Source organism: Schistocerca serialis, chromosome 5, assembly GCF_023864345.2.
Source record: "Schistocerca serialis cubense isolate TAMUIC-IGC-003099 chromosome 5, iqSchSeri2.2, whole genome shotgun sequence".
Lineage (NCBI taxonomy): Eukaryota > Metazoa > Arthropoda > Insecta > Orthoptera > Acrididae > Schistocerca > Schistocerca serialis.
This window is the reverse complement of record NC_064642.1, coordinates 411,843,750-411,853,023: the sequence shown is the minus strand read 5'-3', so window position 1 is coordinate 411,853,023 and position 9,274 is coordinate 411,843,750.

Below are 9,274 nucleotides of genomic sequence, written 5' to 3'. Positions count from 1 at the left end.
TCAGGAGTGCTAGTTCTGCAAGTTTCGCAGGAGAGCTTCTGTAAAATCTGGAAGGTAGGAGACGGGATACTGGCAGAAGTAAATCTGTGAGTACCGGGCGTGAGTCGTGCTTCGGTAGCTCAGCTGGTAGAGCACTTGCCTGCGAAAGGCAAAGGCCCCGAGTTCGAGTCTCGGGCGGGCACACAGTTTTAATCTGCCAGGAAGTTTCATATCAGCGCACACTCCGCTGCAGAGTTAAAATCTCATAGTGGCCTTTTTTTTTCCACGTGTCGACACCTTGCTCTTTGAAGCGTTATCGAGCCCTAGTTTGACGTCACAGTGCGCCACGCTTCTGCACCATTACAGAGGAAGGTATAGGGACATTTAAAGCACTCTATCTTCAGGCCACAAGTCGCCCATTGGGACCATCTGACAACCGTCTCATCCTCAGGTGAGGATGCGGATAGAAGGAGCTTGTTCTGATGGTTTTCTTTGACCGGAGCCTCTACTATTCGGTCGAGTAACACCTCAATTAGCATCACGAGGCTGAGTGTACCCCGAAAAATGACAACAGCGCATGGCGGCCCGGGTGGTCACCCATCCAAGTGCTGACCACTCCCGACTGCTCGGTGATCTGACGGGAACCGGTGTATCTACTGCGGCTAGGCCGTTGCCATAGGGACATTTAAGCTACATTTCAAACCAATGAGTCGCAGCAGAAGACAGTTACAGGGTTTCGCAAAAATGATCCATTAATTGCGTTGCGCAATTCACTTATTGCCTGTATTTTCTGACTCCTCATACTCTACGAGTAAGGTGACGTCCAGAACTATGTAGTTAATAGGCATCGTCTGTGGTCATGTATCCCTAGACCACTCTGTGAAATACTACGCCGTGATATTGTATTGTACTGTATGGAACTGAGCCAGCCGTCGTAACCGAGCGGTTCTAGGCGCTTCAGTCCGGAACCGCGCTGCTGCTCCGGACGAAGGGTCGAATTCTGCCTCGGGCATGGATGTGTGTGATGTCCTTAGGTTAGTTAGGTTTAAGTAGTACTAAGTCCAGGGGACTGATGACCTCAGATGTTAACTCCCATAGTGCTTAGAGCCATTTGAATGGAACTGGGGACCTAGAAACGACGGAGAGGCTTCGTCCGAACCGTAGCCCTCAGTGGTTCACAACCCCACAACAGGCTACAGCAGTCCACTCACCCCACCGCCGCCCCACACCGAACCCGGGGTTGTTGTGAGGTTCGGTACCCAGTGGACACCCCCCTCCCCCCCCCCCCCCCCCCCCCACTCTTCCGCATCCCCGGGGACGTCTCACACCAGACGAGTGTAGCCCCAATGTTTGCGTGGTAGAGTAATTATGGTGTACGCATACGTGAAGATAGTGTTTGCGCAGCAATCGCCGACATAGTGTAACTGAGGCGGAACCAGCCCGCATTCGCCGAGGCAGATGGCGGCACGCCTACGCGCCCGGAAAGCAGTGCGTTAGAGCGCACGGCTAGCCGGGCGGGCAAGAATTTACAACGCCGTTACTTACTTACCAAAATAAGGACGATTGCTTTCTACAGTCTACAATACTAAACTCGCAACACCGATAACTGTAAATAACTGGGTCGCCAGTCTCACTATATAATGTTGCCCTCGTGAGACAAAAATTATTCACTAAATGTGACCCGTCAGGTCCTTCTGACTGCTTGTTTCCCTAAGACATAGCAACCAGTCAAAGAATCGTTAAACTCGAGATATATGAACCTCGGGAAATACACAATAAAAAACTGAACTAAATGAATAAATCTTCCATTCATCTTCATCAGCTACATACAGCTATTACAGAGCCCACTGGAATGCGCCAACAGCACTATTGGATTACCACCAAACAGTTCCTGGCACCGTGTCTTAACTCAAATAGTTATTAAAATTTTGCTAATTCTCAGTAACAACCTTGGCAGCTCACAGGTTCTTCTGGGAACTACTCGCAATAACAGAAAACTAACAGAGAGCTATGAAATCTCAAGCTCTTACACCTGTAAACTAACTCAAACCAGTTCCATTCAATACTACACCTTCAATTAAGCAGACAGCGTCTCTCCACTTTCTGCCCCTGAAGACAGAAATCGCAGCCTCTTCCTTCGTGCAGCCTACCTACCGCTGCCTTAATGTCTCTTATCGTACTCTGCACTCACCACTTCCCCCTTAGGTGCTCAACACCAGCCCACCACCGACTGACTCCACTCCTTTCCAGTTCCCGTACCTCAAAAAAATCCCTCTTCCCTTCAGTCCTTTGATTAGTTGTCCCAAAAACGTCAATAGATACTCGCTCACACTGCTCACTCGATTCTCTACCAGCCCACAGCCTTGCTCGCTCCTCCCAGATGTGTTTTCCGGAAGCTGTCGTCTGGAAACCTTAACTATTACACTTAACAGGAAAGTAACATTCTGCATCTACCGACCCAAATTCGTTCGATGTTAGCTAACAGCCTCGGAGTTCCAGGAGACACTATGCTTCCATAACAATTCGTAGCGATCTTTGCCCTGTAGGGTTAACTTTGCTGTGGCCGACGTTAGCCGTCACTCGTACCGGAGCGCGTAGGTAAGCCTTTCGAGTTCGCAGAAGCACGACACGATATACGCCGACCCCTCTCTTTCCCTGAAGACCGTTATCCAGGGAGATATGCTCCTCGTGGCCAATGCAGATTGCCCCTTCAAGCAAAGAATAACCGGTACTGAGCTTGCCGATAGCTTCGGATTAAGGACTTACAAAATGAGCTATCACAACAGCACCATGGAATGGGTCCCTCCAGGTCTCTTTCACTGTTGACTCAGTTATTATGCCAACCTTCTCGATGTGACAGCGCTTGGTTCATGACGCACCGTAGGCCACTTGATGTGCACTGGTCAAGTAGGTGTACGAATGAATATTTGGTTGTCTGAACTTATTTGACTCACTGTTGCTTTAGGCGAAATTTAAACAATTTATGGAGGTACGAAAGTGGATTATCATTGATTTTTTACTCAAATAAGGGAGTGTAGCCCACCTGGTTAGCCTTTCGGTCTAACGCACGGCTTTCCGGGCGGGTAGGAGCGCCTGGTCCCTGGTACGAATCCGCCCGGCGGACTTGTGTCGAGGTCCGGTGAGCCAGCTAGTCTGTGGATGGTTTTTAGGTGATTTTCCATCTGCCTCGGCGAATGCGGGCTGGTTCCTTTTATTCCGCCTAAGCTACACTATGTCATCGATTGCTGCGCAAACAAGTTCTCCGTGTACGCGTACACCACCATTACTCTACCACGCAAATAAAGGGGTTCCACTTGTCTGCTGTGAGACGTTCCCTGGGGGAGTCCACAGGGGGCCGAAACGCACAGTAACCCTGAAAGAGTGGTTAGGTGTGGGGCGGCGGAGGGGTGGACTGCGGTAGTCGTCGTGGGTTTGTGAACCACTGCAGCTGCGGCGGGGACAGAGCCTCTCCGTCGTTTCTAGGCCCCGGTTACTGAAATTCCGAAGTTTCTGAACCATTCACGCGGTTCCACGGCTAATTTGTCATTGTAGAAACTACGGAGCTACAAGAATCCCTCTGTCGGAGGTGAATGTCAACTACTCACGCGACACACCGACTAGCGCCAGTACATGGGACGAGAGAAGGAGTACGAGTAGATAAACGCGCCTGAGTGAAGCTGTTGCTCATGAACAAGAAGTCTATATCGCTCTATGGTCGCTAATACGACTTTGTGAGTAGAAATTTGCCCGAGATGTCGGTTACTAGGCAGGGTGGAGCCACGCTAGCACGGTGTGAGTTTTCTTTGGCAACTGGGCGGGAGCTGCTGTCTTCGATAACAAGCTTGGGGACTGTTGCACTTTCTGGCACCAATATTTGGCAGGGAAGACGTCACAGGAAATCTTAAGCGTGGGGTCGAGGCTACGTCCGTTGCGAAAGAGCATAAATAAGAGAATATGAAATATGAAATATAATGGGCAAAATGGGCATTGTCTTTATTCAACTGTCAGCTTTGGATTAGGTTCTTTATCACATTTTCTGCTTTAAGAGAGGCTGCAAATTAGAAGTACTAAGAACATTCTCCTTTCATGACACACAACATTTAAGTAACCAAATCTCTCATGTAGCGTGTTCACTGTGCTGTCAAGTTGTGGCAGCATTATGATGACCTGCTAGGTATATTCAAGGAATGGATGGTATAATACCCATGAAAAACTTTCAGGCGGTAATACTTTGCGAGGCTAGACAGGTGATACAGCACACACTAGCTTCAGTAGCGCTTAATGCTGCTCAGACAGCTGAAGTGTATTTACTCCGTTATGTATAACGTTGTTGAAATAAAAAAATCCTATTTTCTAAGTTTAGTCATATGGCAACCCTTACACTCACAGCAGTAATGCTCTACTGGTGTCAGCCTCCATATCTTCTTAGAACTTGACAAAAATATGGAAACACCAAAAGCTCAACACAAAAACACAACACTCTATCATGCCTAGTACAATGAAGGAAAAACGTTGTAATTCCAAATAGCCTTCATTTTCAAGGGAGCGTTATATACCGTCCACCTCTGGTAGCTGAGTGGTCAGCGCGACGGAATGTCATACCTAACGGCCCGGGTTCGATTCCCGGCTTGGTCGGAGATTTTCTCCACTCAGGGACTGGTTGTTGTGTTGTTCTTATCATCATCATTTCATCCCCATCGACACGCAAGTCGCCGAAGTGGCATCAACTCGAAAGACTTGCACCAGGCGACCGGTCTACCCGACGGTAGGCCCTAGCCACACGGCATTTCCATTTTACCGTTCTTCCCAAAAATAGTGACAAGTTCGGGTAGCAATAATGGAGATGGAAAGCGGTCACGCATCTTTCTCTCTAAAGCAGAGCACAAAGGCTGAACAGTATTGAGATCTGGTGACTGCCGTGACCAGGAGAAATGGACAGTTTACCGTCGTGCTCACATAACCAGTCCTGGATGATGTGAGCTGTGTGAACAAGGCCCTGTCGTCCTGGAACACAGCCTCAGCACTGGCGAGCAAACATTGTATGGGTTGCAACTGATAAGCCAAAACGGTCAGCTAAACCTTAACAGTATGTGACCTTGAAGAGTAACCATGAAACCTATGGAACACTACGATATGGCAGTCCAAATCATCACTGAATCCCAGCCACGTTTCACTCTTCGGACGTAAACTCGGGCAGAAGTTGGAAACGAAGTTCAATAAGACTCATCCGCGCAAATGACTTTCTTCCATTGGTCCACGTTTTATAGCTTCAGTCCAGGTATTCCTGTTAAGGGCATTTTCATCGCTGGTGAATAGTTCTGGACTTCAGCTCGCCCTGCAGTTCCCTGTTCAAGTTTTTTTGGAGCACACAAGGTCCGTAAGTACAGCATTCAGTTCCGCTCTGACTTTTGCAGCTATCGTCCTCTATTTTAGGTCACAATCCTCTTCAATGACAGTCTGTCACGATCACTCAACACACATTTTCGCCCGGTTTGTGACTTAGCGGATAACATTTTTTCCGGTTTCCCTGTATGTGGTATAAATATTTGATGTTGTGTCTCTTGAAACATTAAACACTTCGGCTGCGGTGGCTACGGAAGCTCACGCCATATGAGCACGAACAATTTGCGCTCGTTCGAATACACTGAGCTCCAACATAATGCACTCACAACTACACACAACGCTGTTCTGAGCACGATTGGCACTCATAACGTACTGAGAACATTTCTCAGGTACCTTTCATAGTCAAATGCAACAGCGACACATTCAGACTTGGCTATTATCTGCATTTATGCCCAAGGATACATTTCTCCTGGTTTTTCCATATTTTTTTTCCAACACCTGTAAATCTGTACTCTGCAAGCCACCTTGTGGTGTATGGCGGGTGGTACTTAGTATACGACTAACACTTCCTTCTTTTCCTGCTCGAATCGTGAATGGGGCGCGAAAATAACGATCGTTGATAGGGCTTCGAGTGAGATCTAATGCCTCTAATTTCACCTTCATGATATTTTCAGCCGGCCGAAGTGGCCGTGCGGTTAAAGGCGCTGCAGTCTGGAACCCCAAGACCGCTACGGTCGCAGGTTCGAATCCTGCCTCGGGCATGGATGTTTGTGATGTCCTTAGGTTAGTTAGGTTTAACTAGTTCTAAGTTCTAGGGGACTAATAACCTCAGCAGTTGAGTCCCATAGTGCTCAGAGCCATTTGAACCATTTGATATTTTCACGAGATGTACGTAGGAGGAAGCAGTATGCTATACTGGTTGACCCTTTCTAGAACGTACGCTCTCGGAATTTTAACAGTAAACCACTCAATGATGCGCAACGCTTCTCTTGTGGCTCAGTAACAAGACAGTGGAGTCGGATTTGGGAGTGAGGGCGAATCAGATTGCCGTCTGGCTATCCACATTTCATACCACATCATTCATCAATGCGAGCTTGTGCTCCGTCTTTAATGGACTCGTTTTCGGTGGACCTTAAACCTTAACCTTCTTTCCCTTTCCTCTATTAATCTTATCTAGCAAGAGCGAAGGCCGAGTACAGTTTTCAAATGTTGGTGGAAGTACAATTTTGCAAGTTACTTCCGCCGTGGGTGGACTGCACTTACAGAGAGATTTCGCAGTGAAATTCGGCAGTCTAGCATCTGAATTCCGAACTATTAGTTTTATGTGGATGTTCTACTTTAAATCGGCGCGAACACATATTCCGAGATTTTTTAATGAATGCGACTCCTCTCAGTGATTGATTGGCAACTGTGTAGTCAGTATTACAACAGTACTGTTATAAATTAGTGAGAACTATTCTTTCACGCTAGCACACTTAATCCAAGTAGAGGGCACTAGTGACCGATTTCGTTCTCGGAGACCATGATCTCTTTTCTTTCGAAAGGAAACGATTTTTCAGCAGGAACCTTGCCCCAGGGAAGTATTGGGCAATGGCTAGTAGAACACGATTAACACTTCGAAATAATGCCAGAGTCAGCAAATCACTAGATTTTGTTGAACATCTATGGGACCAACTTCACAGCTGTGTCTCAATCATCTGTTGCATACTGGTCAATCTCCGTAGGAATGTAGCCGACATAATGCCAGTTACGCGCGGAAAGGTATCAGCAGCGGAATGAATGACTTGTGGGTCGTTTAGATGCCGTTTGTACAGTGAACGCTGGTCTCTCTAGCCTCTTTGAGAGTATTAAAACACTGTCGAGCATTATAATTACGAGGAATTATGAAAAATATCTGACTTTTATTGTTCACCAGCTGTTCCCGGTCATGTGTTCCTGTGGCTCAGTGTGGTTAAAAGAAAAAAAAAAAGAGGAGAGGAATCACATGTGTGTAGTGTGTGTAAGGGAATAATCCCCTTCCCCTCCCTGGCTCTGTCCATCTCCTTCTACCCCTCTCTTTTCCCATCTGCTCCACCTTCCCCCTCTCTCTGCCCATCACTTCCTCCCCTTCCCTCTATTTCTCTTTTCCTTCCCTCCTGTCTCCATCTCCTCCTTCCCCCTCTCTCCGTCCATCACCTCCTCCCCCCCCCTCTCTGTCGATTTTCTCCTTCCCCCCTGTCTCCGTCTCCTCCTGCCCCTTCTCTCTGTCCATCACCTCATCCCCATTCTCTGTCAATCTTGTAACCCTTTCCTCCTTCCATCTCTTCCTCCCTCCTCTCTCTATCCATCACCTACTCCCCCTTTCTATGTCCACCTTCTTCTCCCATCTCTCAATCTCCTCTCACCTCACCCCCCTTACCGCTTTTTATGCCCACTTCTTCCCCCCCCTCCCCATCTGCCCTTCCCCCCCTCTCTCAAATTCAGCCTTGCTTGTTGTTATTACAAATTCAGATTCTGTAGCAGCAATCTATTTATAATATGATAAGCCATAAATACAACTTTTCTATTTGCTAAAAATGTTTCACTCCTACATATTATATATATTTATGCATGATAAATATAAAAATATATAGCCTATATGTGCCCAAACGTTTATTAAAGTAACGTGTAAAAATTTAAGGTAAATCGATCAAATACTTTTTCCGTGTTATATATTACTTATATATTAATATACTACATATGTTAAAAATATACATCCTGTGTCCATCTGAATGTTCGTTAGAGTAGTGTGTAAAAATTGGTAGTATATAGATCAGGAACTTATCGATATTTTTGGAAATAACATTTCCCCTGTATACATTACATATTTATTTACATATTACATATATTTAGAAACACGTATATAAAAACATGCGCGTATTCGATGCAATATTGCGTCAAAATTTTAAAGTAGTCGATGAACAGCTTTTGAAGATTTACCATTCTGGAGAAACGAACATTTACATTTTTATATATTCCCCATATAATTATTACATATATATTTATACACACATCAAACAAAGTTTTGGGTCACCTGGGTTCCGAGAGTTCTGGAATCTGTACAGAAAATTGGAATAGAGATCAACACAAACATCAATTCCGCCCTTTTTAATGGTCATGAAAACCACACATTGCATGTTGTACCACCATGAGACCTTCAGAGGTAATGGTCCAGATTGCTGTACACGCCGGTACCTCTAATACCTAGTAGCACGTTCTTGCATTGATGCACGCCTGTATTCGTCGTGGCATACTATACACAAGTTCAACAAGGCACTGTTGGTCCAGATTATCCCACTCTTCAACGGCGATTCGGCGTAGATCCCTCAGAGTTGTTGGTGGTTCACATCGTCCATAAACATCCCTTTTCAATCTATCCCATGTATGTTCGATAGAGTTCATGTCTGGAGAACAAGCTGGCCACTCTAATCGAGCGATGTCGTTATCCTGAAGGAAGTCATTCACAATATGTGCACGACGGGAGCGCGAATTGTCGTCCATGAAGACGAATGCCTCGCCAATATGCTGCACTATCGGTCAGAGGATGGCATTCACGTATCGTACAGCCGTTACGGCGCCTTCCATGACCACCAGCGGCGTACGTCGGCCCCACATAATGCCACCCCAAAATAGCAGGGAACTTTCATCTTGCTGCACTCGCTGGACAGTGTGTCTAAGGCGTTAAGCCTGATCGGGTTGCCTCCAAACACGTCTCTGTCGATTGTCTAGTTGAAGGCATATGCGACACTCAACGGTGAAGAGAACGTGATGCCAATCCTGAGCGGTCCGTTAGGCATGTTGTTGGGCCCATCTGTACCACGCTGCATGGTGTCCTGGTTGCAAAGATGGACGTCGTCATGGACGTCGGGAGTGAAATCGTGCATCATGCAGCCTACAGCGCGACGTCCTGTGGCGGCACGAAAAGCATTAGTCA